The sequence below is a fragment of the Phoenix dactylifera genome, chromosome 9, assembly GCF_009389715.1.
Source record: "Phoenix dactylifera cultivar Barhee BC4 chromosome 9, palm_55x_up_171113_PBpolish2nd_filt_p, whole genome shotgun sequence".
Classification (NCBI taxonomy): domain Eukaryota; kingdom Viridiplantae; phylum Streptophyta; class Magnoliopsida; order Arecales; family Arecaceae; genus Phoenix; species Phoenix dactylifera.
In genome coordinates this window covers 8,208,686-8,226,209 of record NC_052400.1, presented here as the reverse complement: position 1 = coordinate 8,226,209, position 17,524 = coordinate 8,208,686, and the positions used below count along the sequence as shown (strand labels likewise).

The 17,524-nt window shown below is 38.6% G+C and overlaps 1 pseudogene; it reads right to left on the bottom strand.

Moving 5' to 3' along the window:
* Positions 1 to 17,524, bottom strand: part of LOC103697299 — a 46,533-nt pseudogene that overhangs the window by 13,692 nt on the left and 15,317 nt on the right.

Here is a 17,524-nt window from a genome sequence, read left to right as displayed (position 1 = left end):
CAGAGCTTGGCAAATTTAGAACACCATATTCTTGCACCTAGATTTTATTGAATCAAGGTAAGCCAGGTAAATTTTACATAGTATTTTACATAGTCTAAATGATAAGAGAAAAAAACTCTTTACAGTGGGAAATTAACAATACTCACCATCATGTACATTATATATGACATAAATACAAAGCAGATGGGTGTTTCCAAACCCCTTTTTTCCTGACATTATATATATATATATATATATATATATATATATATATATATATATATATATATATATATATATATATATATATATATATATATATGCGTTCATTTAAAATTTACCTAGTCATATAAGCACCTCAAGTATGTTGGTTTAATTGTACTGGTATAAAGTAATAGACAAATTATTCTTTTAAATAATAAAAAAATGAATGAATGAAGTTAACATTATCTCCTCACATTTGGAGATTGACTAAACTCACATGAGGGCGTATGGTTTGACTAACTTTCACCACAGTCTCATGCATGCCACTTACTCTTGACTGATAAGTCAGAAGCAGTCTTAAATTCTTTCACAACCAACTGGGAGAAGCATTAGCTGTTAAGGGTTAAATAGCCGTCTCCCAATAGAAGGCTATTCAGATTCTAAATGTAGATTCCTTTTCTGATGAGTTTTTATATACATTGACAAAGCCATATGTGCATGTTCAAGAATTTGGAGAATAGAAATTTTGCTAGCCACTAGATTGATAATTTACCTTCTTATTGTCTACACTCTCGACCATGTCAAGATTGGGGACAGCAGCTGCATAATTAAACCAAAAAAGGCTAGTTATTAATGATACCAGAACTACTCAACGAAAGAGATGCATTGAGAGCATTTGTCTTAGGAAACAATTTTTTGAGAGCCAAAGTAAGCCTCACTTGTCAATGAACAAAGTGATTTCTTCCATCTTTCGATGTATGTGCCATGTCTTTACACAGAGGTCACATAAAAGGATACAAAGTGAAAGGGAAAAAAATGCAAAAGAAAAGAAGTAAATACTCTAATATTCATTTATAGTACCTTTCCCTACAACTCAACTCAACTCAAATAAGCCTTAATCCCAAACTAATTACGGTCTGCTACAATCATTCTATTCCAGGTTTAGGGACACTACTTCTCTCTACATTGGAGAAAATTTACTAGTTTTGTTGCTGTATCGTTTCACAGAATACGAATGCAAATTCAAATCATATTGTTTATCTTCACAACAAGTGCCAGTGAATAAAAATAACAAATAACAGTGGTATAGACATAACTACATAATGTGCAAGGAAGATTTCCACGAACTTGTGAGTGATACAAGAAGAGTACATAGACTTCATAAGATTTTGTTAATGAATGAGTACAAATGATTTCAGTCTGCTTAGACTAACTTGGAGCTTCACAATTAAAAGCATTTGCATTGCATTCTTAGTACAAAATTATGAAGCGGAGAAAAGCCTGACAAACATCAAAAGCACAGGGGACACCATCATATGACAAGCTGCTGAAGACGTGAATCTGAGGGTATCTACTACTTCAACGGTGCTCCTTCACCTGTTGTGTGTTCTGTTCTAGTTTCTCCTCTTCAAATTCACTGCCACCTTGGTCATCCATCCTTGATGAATTAGAAGAGACTTGTTCCAAGTTTGTGTCATGTTAAATCTCTAGAGTGTGAGTTATGTCAAGCAGGAAAGCACCATTGTGTTTCATTTGCTTCCCGAGGCAATAGACGAGCCACAGCGACTTTTATGTTAGTCCACTCTGATGTTTGAGGTCCAATTTATTTTACATCTAAATTAGAATTTCGGTATTTCTCCACATTTATAGATGATTATTCCAAAGTTACCTGGCTTTATTTAATAGAAGATCATTTTGAGTTATGTTCAATCTTTTGTCCTAATGTGCTGAAATTAAAACTCAATTTGGTTTACCAATTTGCATAATTCGTAGTGAAAATACCAGACAGAGTCGGTGGAACCGTCCCAAACTGGACGGTTCCGGCCGTCCAGAGCTATACCGATGGCTCACCGGCACGGTTTCGATAACAGAAACGAAATCCGTTGCTAGAGCCGAAGAAAAAGAAGGAAAGAGAGGGCGAGGAGGGGAGGGAGATGGAGAGGGAGAGGGAGAGGGCAGGAGGCCAGCCTAGGCTGCGGAAAGTAAGGTCGTGGATGCTTCCCCTATTTCGGTCGGCCTCCGTCGCCCCTCCGCCAACATCCGAAACCCTCCTCCGGCCTCCCTCCCTCTCTCCCCCTTCTCTCTCTCTCTCTCTTTTCCTCTCTGCATGTCGTCTCTTCCGTCAGTACAGTCCCAGCACGGTACGTACCGACTCGTGTCAGCGGAGAATTAGTACGGTGCTCGGTACTGGTTCTGCCGACTATGATACCAGAGAATATTTTTCATCAGTCATCTTATCCACATACTCCACATCAAAATAGAATTGCTGAAAGAAAGAATAGGCATCCTCTAGAAGTCATTAGAGCCCTTCTATTTCATATGAATGTTCGTAAGTTTTCTAGGCTAACGCAGTTCTCACTGCTTGTTATCTAATTAATCTATGCCTTCTTCTTATCTCCGTAGTAAGTTCCCACATTCCACTTTATTTTCTTAAGAACCTCTATTTCCTTTACCACCTTGTATTTTTGGGTCTGCCAATTTGGTTCACCAGTGTGCATCCAATGTTGATAAGTTAAATCCTCGTGCTATCAAATGTTTGTTTTTAGGTTATTCTTATACTCAAAAAGGATATCGGTGCTATATTCTATCATTAAATTGTTTCTTTGTCTCAACTGATGTTACTTTCTGGGCTCGTTTGATTCGCGGGAAGCATTTTTTCTCCTAGAAATATGATTTCTGGAAAGATTTCTAGGAAGAGAATACCTGAGAATGTACTTTTGGCATGTTTGGTTAAACATGAAAAAGTGACAGATTTTCAGAGTGCTTATGTTTGGTTGACCATCCACTTTCCTAGAAAAGTTATGCGTAATTCCTATTATACCCTTAATAAAAATTAAGTCTTTAATGTCTCTTTAATGCTGAAGGATCTTTTTGAAAAAAATAAAGATGGAGTGATTCCCGCCTCATGGAAAAGTAACTTTCCCATATTTCTCATGGGAATCATGGAAAAGACTTTTCAATGAAATGTGAGAATCATATTCCTATGGGAATACAACTTTCTCATCTCTCTCCTTTGAAAACTCCAACCAAACAAGAAGCATCTCATTACTTTCCCGGTGACCACACTTTCCCTCCTTCTTTTCCCGCGAACCAAACGAGCCCTCTTTGAGTCAACTCCTTACTACCCTATGTTTTACTTTCAACATGACATTGATGAACCTTTTCCCCTTCCTGTTCCTCCTATCTCCTTCGGGTCTCCAATATCTTCTAGTTCCTCGAATGTGCAGTCACCTGGTCCTTTGCAAGTGTATACTCATCAACAGAAGGCAGTAGATACCAACCTCCCAGATGCCACCTATTCTCCATTTACCTCATTGTCATCGGATCTAGTTCAACCTCCCAATACCACTTCAAAGCTCGATCTTTCTATTACGGTTTGAAAGTGTAAGCGTACCTATACAGCATACCTATGTCTAACTTTGTCACATATAATAACTTGTCTCCCTCATACTGTGCATTTGTTTCTTCTTTATCATCTCTCTCCCTAGGTCAGTTTCAGAGGCATTGTATTAGTTGGAAAGCTGCAATGGAAGAGGAAATGTATGCCTTACATTAGAATGATACATAGAAATTGATATCTCTTCCTCCTGGTAAATCTACTATTAGTCATCACAAGGTGTTTGCTATGAAAGTTCATCCTGATGATACCATTGATAGGTTGCGAGTTTGTTTGGTGGTGAAAGGCTTACCCAAATTTATGGTCTTGATTATTCAGAAACTTACTCACCTGTACCAAAAATTTCTTCTATTCGTCTATTTATTTCTCTTGCTGCTATTTTTCACTGGCCCTTCCATCAATTAGATGTCAAGAATGCTTTCTTACATGGTGATCTCCAAAAGGAGGTTTATATGGAGCAACCTTCCGGGTTTGTTGCTTAGGAGTCTAGATTAGTATGTTGTTTCAAGAAAACTTTATATGGCTTAAAATAGTCTCTTGGAGCACGGTTTGGTATTGAGGATGATAGTGGTATTTTGATGATTAATACAATAATTAATAATGAGATAAAATTTGCGATAGGAAAAGGATAGTGAATTCTAAATTCCAATTCGGCAAAGTTTCAAGTGAAACGTACTCTTAAGTGGACAATAGTAATTTTCATTGTTTAGAGTATGTAGCACCACCATGACATATATTCAAAATTGTTTAAAGTTTATTTCATTGATTATATGGATAAATCTAACCTTAAGTTGCAGCAAAGTATGGATTGAGTCGACCCCAAGCTTGATTGAGTCGACCCAGGCACATCAAGAAAACATCTGGCACACTTCTGCAAAAATGGCACGGATGAACAGTACTTGGGTCAACCCAAGTGAAAGTTGAGTCGACCCCATCTTCAAGCTTCAAGAAAACAAATCTCTGGAATCCCTGAGAGGGTCGACCCAAATGGAACTTGAGTCGACCCAACCTTGAGTCGACCCCAACAGAACATGAGTCGATGCAAAGGCTATGTCATTCAAAAATCAGTTCTCTGGAATCTCTGAGAGGGTCGACCCAAGTGAAATTTGAGTCGACCCAACCCAACCTTGAGACGATCCAAAAAATGTTGAGTCGACCCAAGTGAAGGAAGGCTGAAACACAAGGTTCTGTGGTTCCTGAGAGGGTCGACCCCAATGTTGCATGAGTCGACCCAAGTGAAAGCTGGGTCGACCCCAGTAAAAGTTGAGTCGACTCAAGCACGGGCAGAAGCATAACAGCTAGTTCTGCAGAAGTACTTTTTGACCTCCAAACAGTAAGTAACGGCTAGTTTTTGAAATCTGACCAATGAGGAATGTCCAATGGGTGAGGAAAACTATTTAAAGGGACACTATTCATCAGAGAAAGACATCCTTTTGCAAAAAAATCAAAGCTTACACAAGAAAGACAAGTGCCCTAATCTTCTTCATCCAAGCGCTTCATTCAAGAGTTGAAAGGAAGTGGTTGAGCAGATTCCAAGAGATATCAAGAGCTCCATCCACCCTTGAAGAGTGAAGCATTCTTGACAAAGAAGAGAGAAGTCTCATCAAGCGATAACTATTCTCTAAACTCTTCTTTGTAGCTTATAATTATTATATTTGCTCATCTAGGAGTTTCAACTTTCTTCTTTCTTTTGTTAATCACCTTGTAAAGGTTTGTTGGTGAGCCCGCAAAACCAACGGTATAGGTTTATTGGTGAACCCGTAAAACCAATTGTGAAGGTTCGTTGGTGAGCCCATAAAACCAACAAAGGTTATTGGTGATCTCGGAAAACCAAAGTGTAAAGATTTTTGGATTGTGAGCCCGGAAAACAATCCAACTGTAATCCGAGAGATTATAGTGAATTCCCAAGGGGTCGCTTGGGGAGTGGACGTAGGTGCTTAGGAGAGCACCGAACCACTATACTTCTTGTGTGTTTGTATTGTGCATTGTTCTAATTTCACTCACTCATCAATTAACTAAAGTAAGATAGCAAAAATTTAGAAAAACTAATTCACCCCCCTCTTGGCTTGTCACCTTGGGCAACAAGTGGTATCAGAGCCATAGGTCTCGAGTTCGAAACCCAGGCATCACGTTGGGGGGGGGATTGTTGGCGGAGGCCTGAGGGGCCGAGTCAACGTTGGCGGAGGCCTGGAGGGCCGAGTCAGTCCTGCCGCCTGCCAACGTGGATGCGCTGGAGGAGTAGGGTGGGTTATACCACTAGGGGGTCCCTGAACCCACTGGCGAGGCTCTGTCGGAGTTCGGAGTTGGGCGAGGCTTGGTCGGAGTCGACTCGTGGCGCTATGGGCCCCTGTGCTAGTTTAAGGAAATAAAGTTGCACCTTCACTAACACCTGCGGGTTTTAGTGTAATGGTAGCGCTTGATCCTGACAATTGGTATCAGAGCGAGGTGCTCATATAGTATTTGTTGATCTCACAATCAAGAGACAAAGATCATGACAACCCAAATGGGATGTTCTATGAGTGAGGGGCAATCCACAAATAGACCTCCTCTATTTAATGACACTAATTACACATACTGGAAAGCTAGGATGAGGATATTCATTCAAGCTCGACTATGAATTGTGGCATATTATAACTAGAGGACCTCACACACCCACAATTAGTGTAGAGGGCACTATCATACCCAAACCAAAAATGGATTGGAATGAAAGTGATAGAAGACTAGCACAACTAAATGCTAAAGCGATTAATGTACTTTACTGTTCACTAGATGTAAGTGAATTCAATAGAATATCTACATGCATCTCCGCAAAAGAAATTTGGGATAAACTTGAGGTCACACATGAAGGAACTAATCAAGTTAAGAAGTCAAAAATAAAACATATTAGTACATAAGTATGAGTTGTTTAAAATGGAATCCACTGAGTCCATAACTGAAATGTTTACTCGTTTCACAAAAATCATAAATGGGCTAAAGAGTTTAGGAAAGTCTTATACTAACTCTGAATTGGTGCGAAAAAATCTCAGGTCTCTACCAAGAGTTTGGGAGGCCAAGGTAACAGCAATTCAGGAAGCAAAGGACCTCAATACACTGCAATTGGAGGAACTTCTAGGATCACTCATGACCCATGAGTTGACCATGAGGCAAAATTCAGAAGATGAAGTCAAGAAAAGAAAGACCATTGCATTAAAGACTACCACTCCAAAACAGAAAACTGAATCGGAAGAATCTGATGATGAGGAATTTGATGAAGAAGGAATGGCTATGCTTGGAAGAAAATTCAGAAAATTTATGAGAGGAAAGAAGAAACTTCATAAAAAGAAGCCCTTCTTCAAAGGTAGTTCAAGCAAAGAAAAGGGTAAGGACAAGGAAAAAGAAAAGGAAACGCCAATTTGCTATGAGTGTAACAAGCCCGGGCATTTCAAGATAGATTGTCCGGAATTGAAGTGGATGGCACGAAAACTTAAAAAGAAGAACTTCATGGCTGAATGGAGTGAAAGTGAGGCGTCAAGTTCGGAAGAGGAAGATCAACAAGAGACGGCTCAAATCTGCCATATGGCTAATGACGATGAGGTAGATTCTGAACTTGAATGTGATTTTACTGTTGATGAATTACATGATGCATTTTTAGAACTCATGGAAGAACACAAAAAACTAATCAACAAAAAAAAAGTTCTAAAAGATGAAAATCAATCTCTTATCAAAGATAAGCTGAAACTATCTAATAACTATGAAACATTAAGTAGGAGATTCGCAAATGAAACCAAGAATCTAATTGCTGAAAATGTCAAGTTAAAAGAAGACGCTGAAAAATACAAATCCTTAGTAGACAAGTTTACACTTAGCTCAACCAAATTAAATATGATTCTTGATAGTCAAAAAGCTGTATATGATAAAGCTGGATTAGGATATAAAACAAATAGGAAACAAAAATACTTAAAGAATATATTTGTGAAAGCCAAAAATGAAAATATAACTTATCATTGCTGCAATAAATTAGGACATAAAGCATATGAATGTAACTATAGAAATTCCAGCTACAACAAATTGAGTAATAATTATAAGTTTAAATCTAAGAAAGTTTGGGTTCCAAAAGGAACATCAAGTACTAACCCTAAAGGACCCAACATAGTTTGGGTACCTAAAGTTTATTCTTGATCTTGATTGCAGGGGTGTCTTGCAGCTAATAAGGTGGATAAACGATGGTATCTAGATAGCGACTGTTCAAGACACATGACAAGTGACGTAGAACAATTTGTCACCTTGGAATCTAAAAAGGGTGGAGTAGTGACCTATGGAGACAATGGAAAAGGATATATCATTGGAAAGGATAAAATTTTCATTACTCCATCTATCTTTATAGAAAATGTCTTATTAGTTAATGGTTTGAAACATAACTTACTTAGCATAAGTCAATTTTGTGATAAAGGGTTTAAAGTCACATTTGAAGCCTCAGTTTGAATAATCACAAATCCTAAAGATAATAGCATTGTACTTATAGGTCAAAGGCAAAGAAATATTTACTTGGTAGACCTTCATGAATTAGGCAAGAAAAATGGATTATGTTTAATTACTAATGAAGAAAAGAAAAATGAACAAGTTGGCTTTGGCATCGTAGACTAGGACATGCTAGTATGGACTTAATATCAAAACTAGTCAAGAAAGAATTAATAAAAGATGTGCCAAATTTGATTTTTGAAAAGGACAAAATCTGTGGACCATGTTCATTAGGAAAGCAAACAAAATCATCCTTTAAATCAAAGAATATAGTATCGACCACTAGGCCCTTTGAACTCATACATATGGATCTATTTGGACCTACTAGAACCGCGAGTCTAGGTGGAAAGAAGTATGGACTAGTTATAGTAGATGATTTTTCAAGGTATACATGGGTTTCATTTCTTGCACATAAGAATGAAGCATTTTCAGCATTCTTTAAATATTATAAAAATATCATAAATGAAAAGAAGCTCACCTTAATAGCAATTCGAAGTGATCATGGAACTGAATTTGAAAATCAACACTTTGAAGAATTTTGTAATGAAAATGGTATATCATATTAATTTTCAGCACCTAGAACGCCTCAACAAAATGGGATTGTTGAAAGAAAAAATAGGACCTTGGCAGAAATGGCACGCACAATGTTGTGCGAGTCAAATCTTCCAAAGTATTTTTGGGCTGAAGCTATAAGTACCGCTTGCCATATTTTAAATCGGGTTTTAATACGACCAATAACCAAGAAAACTCCCTATGAACTTTGGAAGAATAAGAAACCAACTGCTAAGTATCTTAGAGTATTTGGATGTAGATGTTTCATTTTAAACAATGACAAGGAGGATCTAAGTAAATTTGATGCCAAGTCAGATGAAGGTATCTTCTTAGGATACTCTACATCTAGCAGGGCATACAGAGTATTCAATAAAAGAACTCCTATAGTTGAAGAGTCAGTTAATATCATTTTTGATGAGTCTGATAGTGAGTCTCCTAGGAGAGAAAGTATTCTTGATGATGATGCAGGAATTATTGACTTTGAAAAATTGAATCTTGATGACGTGCCAAATCAAGAGATGGAAAATGATTGCGTGCCACCACAATCTCAAGACTTAGCAAAGGAATGGAGGTATGCATATGGACACCCTAAAGACTTAATCATTGGTGATCCATCTCAAGGGGTAAGAACTCGATCCTCTCTTAGAAATTTAAATGATTATCTTGCTTTTGTTTCACAGTTAGAACCTAAGACTTATGAAGAAGCTGAAAAAGACACCAATTGGATAAATGCTATGCAAGAAGAATTAAATCAATTCAAAAGAAGTAATGTATGGACATTAACTGAGAGACCAAAGCATAACTCTGTAATTGGAACAAAATGGGTCTTTAGAAATAAATTAGATGAAAATGGGGTAGTTATCAGAAATAAAGCTAAACTTGTAGCTAAGGGATACAATCAAGAAGAAGGGATAGATTTTGAGGAAACATTTGCTCCCGTGGCTAGATTAAAGGCTATTAGATTACTTCTAGCTTTTGCATGTTTCATGGATTTCAAATTATATCAAATGGATGTAAAAAGTGCCTTCTTAAATGGTTTTATAGAGAAAGAGGTATATGTAGAGCAACCTCCTGATTTTGAAAATCATGAATTGCCAAATCATGTGTTTAGACTACATAAGGCATTATATGGATTAAAACAAGCACCTAGGGCTTGGTATGATCGACTAAGCAAATTTCTACTGAATAATGATTTCAGTAGAGGAAATGTAGATAAAACACTTTTTCTCAAAAGAAAAGACAAAAATCTGCTAGTGGTACAAATATATGTAGATGACATAATTTTTGGTGCCACAGATGATAATCTTTGCAAAGAGTTTGCTAATTTGATTCAAGGAGAATTCGAGATGAGTTTGATGGGAGAACTAAATTTCTTTCTCGGATTACAAATCAAACAAACTAAAGGTATCTTCATTCATCAAACTAAGTATACAAAAAAAATATTAAAGAAGTTTGGGAATGAAAATTACAAGGAAGTAGGCACCCCAATGAATCCCACTAGTAAGCTAGACAAAGATGAGAAAGGAAAAAGTATAGATATGAAGCTTTATAGAGGATTAATTGGATCCTTGCTCTACCTTACTGCTAGTAGACCAGACATAGTGTTCAGTGTAGGAATATGTGCTAGATACCAATCAGATCCTAAGGAGTCACATTTAAGTGCTGTTAAAGAATTCTTAGATATTTGAGAGGAACTACAAACATAGGATTATGGTACTCAAGAGACTCCTGTCTAGATTTGCTTGCCTACTCTGATGCAGATTTTGCTGGATGCAAATTAGATAGGAAGAGCACTAGTGGAACATGTCAATTTTTAGGAAATAATTTAGTATCATGGTTTAGCAAAAAGCAGAATTCAGTAGCACTGTCAACGGCTGAAGCCGAATATATAGCCGCCGGCAGTTGCTGTGCTCAAGTATTATGGCTTAAGCAACAACTAGAGGACTATGGAATTAAACTAGATAACATTCCTATAAAGTGTGATAATACTAGTGCCATCAACCTTACTAAAAATCCGGTTCAGCACTCTAAAGCCAAACACATTGAAATAAGATATCATTTTATTAGAGATCATGTGCAAAATGGGAACATATGTATTGAGCATGTATGTACTGACAAACAATTAGCTGACATATTCACAAAACCTTTGAGTGAAGATAGATTTTGCATGCTTAGGAGGGAATTAGGCATATGTGATCCTTTTGATTAAGGAGATATACAAAGGAGCAAGATGTCTCATGATACTCTCCTTCCATTTCTAAAAACCTATGAAACATTAGTCAAACTAGTCGTCTATAGATTCCTTACTAATGTATTATTGTCCCAGTAAGAATTTGTAAGGATTGGAAGAAAGGAAAATTTTTTTTTGAAAGGGAAAGGAAGAGAAGGAAAAATTTCTGAACTTGGGTCGACCCAACCCAGAATGGGGTCGACCCAACCCAGAATGGGGTCGACCCAAGAAAAATCTAGGGTTGACCCAACGACGGGACCCCACTGTTAAAAGGGGGACCCGTGAGCAATCTAGGGCACTGTTTTCACTTTGTCCTCTTCCAAAAATCCTATTCTCCACTCTCAAATCTCCTCCAATCATCTCCAAACAGTAGAAGGAAGCTTTCCAAAGCTGTTAGATCAAAATCTTGAAGAAATGAGACCCAAGAGAGCCATAGCCAAGCGATCCGGGAGGGTTTCACGGACCACCCGTGTTGATAGAAATGCTACAGAGCCTTCTACAGTGCCTCCACAAGGTGAGACACGTGTAGAGCCTCCTCCTCCTCCCTCCCCTTCAGTCCAACTTGCAAAATTTGCGGGGAGACCGGTTACCACGGGAAGAAGGATCCACTCCGAGTTTTTGGATCAAGGGTTCCGGTTGGGTGATTGGATCCAAAGGCAAGGATGGGAGTATCTTTGCTCCCTAGATGTGGTGATCTACCCAGGGTTGGTTCGTGAGTTCTATGCCTTCCTGAAATCTGGAATGGGAGGGCTTATATCTGAAGTCCGAGGAGTAAGGGTTAGGGTTTCCGAAAAAAGTTTGAGTGAGTTGCTTCATCTCCCCTGCGAAGGAGCAACTCTAGAAAAGCCTGAAAATAAGTTGAGAGCTCTACAGTTGATTCTTGAGAATGATGATTTCGACTATTCCAAAAATGTAATAGCAAGCTCTCTTTCAGCTGAGATGAGGTTGTTGCACAACTTCATAGGTCGGATTTTGTTTCCGAAAAGCAGAAGATTTGATCTCATTTCTGAGCGAGACCTGGTCGTCATGGAGCACATTATTCAGGGCATTCCTCTGAACCTCCCAGCTATGATGCTTAGGCAGATGAGAAAGGTCATATGCAACTCGAGAGTCTCCCTGCCTTATGGTATGATACTCACCCTGATCTTCCGACAGCATGATATATCAGTAGAGGGAGAGATCTCTAGGCATCTACTATTTACTGACACATACACTGCACGATCCCTTATTCGCATGGGGTATGAGAAGGTGAACGGGCAGTGGGTGCGTGCAGGAGCTGGGATTCATGCTGTATCAGAGGGTGATGCACCAGAGGGTGATGCACCAGAGATTGGAGATCCCATCCCTGAGATGAGGAGCCTGAGGATCATCCTACAGCACCTTCAGAGGCTGGACCTTCGTCATCTGTTCCCGCGGGATACACAGATGAGTTTTGGAGTAGGATGACTGAGCTTATGACAGCTCAGGCGAGGACTATCACTGATGGATTGACGAGCAGATTGGATATCATGACTGCTGAGATTAGCGATCTTAGAGAGCAGGTAGGAGCTCTACGGAGAGAGAGAGAGGTTCATGGACCATCTGTGCCCCAGGCAGCTGAGTCAGAGATTTCGGCACAGAGTCATCCAGCTTACCGAGCTCCACGCCAGACTCAGTCCCATCAGGCCCGACCTCCCCTCGCCACATATGCTCGGAGGATGAGGACTAGATCACAGCCATTAGATACCCCTTAGGCTGATGTTAGCACTTTTGGTATTAGTGCCTAGGATTTATCTAGTTCTCATATGTATTTTGTGATTGATCATGTACTTTGTGTGATTGATCATGTACTTTGTACTTTGATTGAGGAATATTATATTTGTTTTGTTTTGGCATTAATGTACTACAATGTTCCATTTTGATCAATGAAACTGAACTGTTTATTAATTATTGTGTCTATTTATCTATTACCATGCACCTATTTGATGATAACAAAAAGGGGGAGAAGCAAGGAAAGAGAAATAAGTTGACAAACAAGGTTGAAAATTATAATAGGAAAGACTATACATTTAAGGGGGAGCAATTTGTACAATGAAAATGTTAAAGTCTAAAATTTAAATCGAATTTCAGATTTTGGCACATACCTTTCATACCTCAATATATAATCTGAAACTCTTTCATTATCTCAAATTTTTGAAGTATCATCTTTAACCAAGTATAAAAGAAAGGGGGAGAAGACCATAAGTTCAAATTGGCAACATTTGGATGAAATAGGGAGAGACTTCACTCTTATTTGAAAAGCTGAAATTCAGCAACTTGAGCCCTTCTAAAATTAATTTCAAGACAATTTGATCATACTCAATATTTTGTAATCATCAAAAAGGAGGAGATTGAGGATGATAGTGGTATTTTGATGATTAATACAATGATTAATAATGAGATAAAATTTGCGATAGGAAAGGGATAGTGAATTCTAAATTCCAATTCGGCAAAGTTTCAAGTGAAACGTACTCTTAAGTGGACAATAGTAATTTTCATTGTTTAGAGTATGTAGCACCACCATGACATATATTCAAAATTGTTTAAAGTTTATTTCATTGATTATATGGATAAATCTAACCTTAAGTTGCAGCAAAGTATGAATTGAGTCGACCCCAAGCTTGATTGAGTCGACCCCGGCACATCAAGGAAACATCTGGCACACTTCTGCAAAAATGGCACGGATGAACAGTACTTGGATCGACCCAAGTGAAAGTTGAGTCGACCCCATCTTCAAGCTTCAAGAAAACAAGTCTCTGGAATCCCTGAGAGGGTCGACCCAAATGGAACTTGAGTCGACCCAACCTTGAGTCGACCCCAACAGAACATGAGTCGACCCAAAGGCTATGTCATTCAAAAATCAGTTCTCTGGAATCTCTGAGAGGGTCGACCCAAGTGAAATTTGAGTCGACCCAACCCAACCTTGAGTCGACCCAAAAAGTGTTGAGTCGACCCAAGTGAAGGAAGACTGAAACACAAGGTTCTGTGATTCCTGAGAGGGTCGACCCCAATGTTGCATGAGTCGACCCAAGTGAAAGTTGGGTCGACCCCAGTAAAAGTTGAGTCGACCCAAGCACGGGCAGAAGCATAACGGCTAGTTCTGCAGAAGTACTTTTTGACCTCCAAACAGTAAGTAACGGCTAGTTTTTGAAATCTGACCAATGAGGGATGTCCAATGGGTGAGGAAAACTATTTAAAGGGACACTATTCATCAGAGAAAGACATCCTTTTGCAAAAAGATCAAAGCTTACACAAGAAAGACAAGTGCCCTAATCTTCTTCATCCAAGTGCTTCATTCAAGAGTTGAAAGGAAGTGGTTGAGCAGATTCCAAAAGATATCAAGAGCTCCATCCACCCTTGAAGAGTAAAGCATTCTTGACAAAGAAGAGAGAAGTCTCATCAAGCGATAACTATTCTCTAAACTCTTCTTTGTAGCTTATAATTATTATATTTGCTCATCTAGGAGCTTCAACTTTCTTCTTTCTTTTGTTAATCATCTTGTAAAGGTTTGTTGGTGAGCCCGCAAAACCAACGGTGTAGGTTTATTGGTGAACCCGTAAAACCAATTGTGAAGGTTCGTTGGTGAGCCCGTAAAACCAACAAAGGTTATTGGTGATCCCGGAAAACCAAAGTGCAAAGGTTTTTGGATTGTGAGCCCGGAAAACAATCCAACTGTAATCCGAGGGATTATAGTGAATTCCCAAGGGGTCGCTTGGGGAGTGGACGTAGGTGCTTAGGAGAGCACCGAACCACTATACTTCTTGTGTGTTTGTATTGTGCATTGTTCTAATTTCACTCACTCATCAATTAACTAAAGTAAGATAGCAAAAATTTAGAAAAACCAATTCACCCCCCCCCCTCTTGGCTTGTCACCTTGGGCAACAGGTATATTCAGTGATGTGGTTATTAAATTTGGACTTCGAAAGTGTGGAGTTGGTTGTTCTATATTTTACCATTATATGGGAGAAGACAGAATACTCTTGATTGTGCATGTGGACGATATTGTGATTATGTGGGATGACAGTACAAGGATTTCAGAGTTGAAACTGTTTCGACAAAGTAAATTTCAAACAAAGAATCTTGGCCAATTGAGGTATTTTCTGGGTATTGAGGTTGCTAGATCCAACCTTAGAATTTATTTGTCTCAAAGAAAATATACTCTTGATCTGCTTTATAAAACAGGGATGTTAGGCTCCAAGCTGATAAATGCTCCAATGGATCCAAACACCAAACTTGTAGGAGACCAGGGTGAGTTATTAACTGATTCAAGATGATATAGGAGATTGGTTAGGAAACTGAATTATTTGACACCAAAACGGATATTTCCTTTGCAATAAATGCAGTGATTCAATTTCTGGATGCTTAAAGGATTAGTCACTAGGATGTTGTAATACGTATTTCGAGATATCTTAAGGGTGCTCCAGGCCGTGTTTTACTATATAAAAATAACGGACATACTCAGATTGAAGGTTATACTGATGCAGATTGGGTTGGATCTCCTTCTGATAGAAGCTCCACTACTGGGTACTATCTTTGTTGGCAGTAATTTGGTATCTTGAAAGAGTATGAAGCAAAATGTTGTGATATCTAGTGCAAAGTTTGAATATCAAGCCATGGCCTACAATACATGTGAGTTGACTTGGTTGAAGCACATGTTGGAAGAACTAGGTTTTAAACAATCACATCTTATGAGTCTGATGTGTGACAATCAAGCATCTATTTATATTGCATCAAATCCAGTGTTCCATGAGCGAACCAAATATATTGAGATTGATTGTCACTTTGTTCGAGAGAAACTCTTACAGAATGTGATTCGTACAGAGTCTATGAGATCAGTGGACCAGTTAGCAGATTTATTTGCTAAATCTTAAGGTGGTTCCAAAGTGAGTTGTATTTGTAATAAGTTGGGCGCATATGATATATGTGCTCCAGCTTGGGAGGCGAGTGTTAAGGGTAATTAAGTATATGCATACAGGCATTTGCGTCATTGTATTATTTTGTTATTAATATAAATACAACAGGGGGTCAGATCTAAGGTAACCGACGCTTTTAATTTGCTCTTTCTCAACAATATGGAATATACATATTTTGATTGGAATATGATTATATTATTCAAATAAATTATAAATCAATTTAGATGCAATTTTTGAATTTCACAAAATTGTGCTTTGAAAAAGAAATTTGTGATCTAAAGTAATCTTTTAAATATTATGCAAGCCATTTTCAGATTTTATATAGAATGTGCATATGTTGATTGGAATATGATTTATACGATTATATAGAAAGAGATTTGATATATTTCGGATTTGGACTCTTAGTCGGGCTATTTGATATCTTGTTAATAGATGTTATACATTGGCACTTCACTACCCTTATAGTGGTGATTATATGTTTGCACTTTGATTCCCTGCTAATTGGAGGTTATATGTTAGCACGTTAATGACCCTGCCAGTGAGAGTTATATATTGGCACTTTGATACCCTGCCAATGAGGGTTATCATTAGTACTTTGATATCCTTCTAATCAGGGTTATATGTTGGCGCTTTGATACTTCATCAATGGGGGTTATATGTTGGTACTTTGATACCCTACTATTAGTGATGACCCAAAGATTGATTCATAGATTGATTTTGATGATCACAAAACCTTGAAGTATAGATACTAATGTTTATGTTGCAAGGAGAAAGATATTTATCTTGCAAGGAACATAGCAAGTTGGAAGAACACAAGAAGGCCTCCAAAAGCTCTCAAGAAAAGTTAGAAGAAAGCTACAATTCATTGGCCCAAGTTTAAAGTTCAAAAGGTTCAAATTGGAGGAGTAAAATCAAAGGAAAAATTCGAAAGAATAGTCTTCGAGTCGACTCCTGAGGAATTCGAGTCGACTCCAATGTTTACCGAGTCGACTCCGGAGAAGTTTGAGTCGACTCCTAGGAGTCACAGGCAGAAAAGTCAGAGAGCAGTTTTCGGGTCTGAGATTCGAGTCGACTCCAGTGGAACGCGAGTCGACTCCGATGGTTGGTAGGTCGACTCCAAAGAAAGCAAGAGTCGACTCTCAGCGGAACACAAGAAAAAAAGTCAGAGAGCATTTTTGGGACTCTAAGATTCGAGTCGACTCCCGCATTGCACGAGTCGACTCCGAGACTCCGCGACCATCAACAGACAGAAAACCAAGTTACTGCCTCTGAGATTCGAGTCGACTCCAAGGAAGTTCGAGTCGACTCCAAGACTGGATGAGCCAAAAGACAGAGAATCGAGAGTTCGGGCTCTGAGATTCGAGTCGACTCCCAGGACAGTCGAGTCGACTCGAATGGACAAAATTCAAATTTGGATCCACGGACTTCAGTGGATGAGCCGACTCCAAAAATTGCCAGGTCAACTCCAGAAGTTGGCGAGTCGACTCCAGGTCAAGACGAGTCGACTCCCAGTCAAGACGGCAACTTTAATTCAAATTTGGAATAGTTGCCGAGTCGACTCGGGAAAAGTATGAGTCGACTCCCGCTACAGCCGAGTCGACTCCTGATCGCGTGAGTCGACTCCAACCCACCAACGGTCATATTGTCAGGAGGTGCAGACTGGTTCCAACGGCTCTATTTTTGTCTCCAACGGCTATATTCTTGTTTCCACGTTATCAAAAGCTATAAAAACAA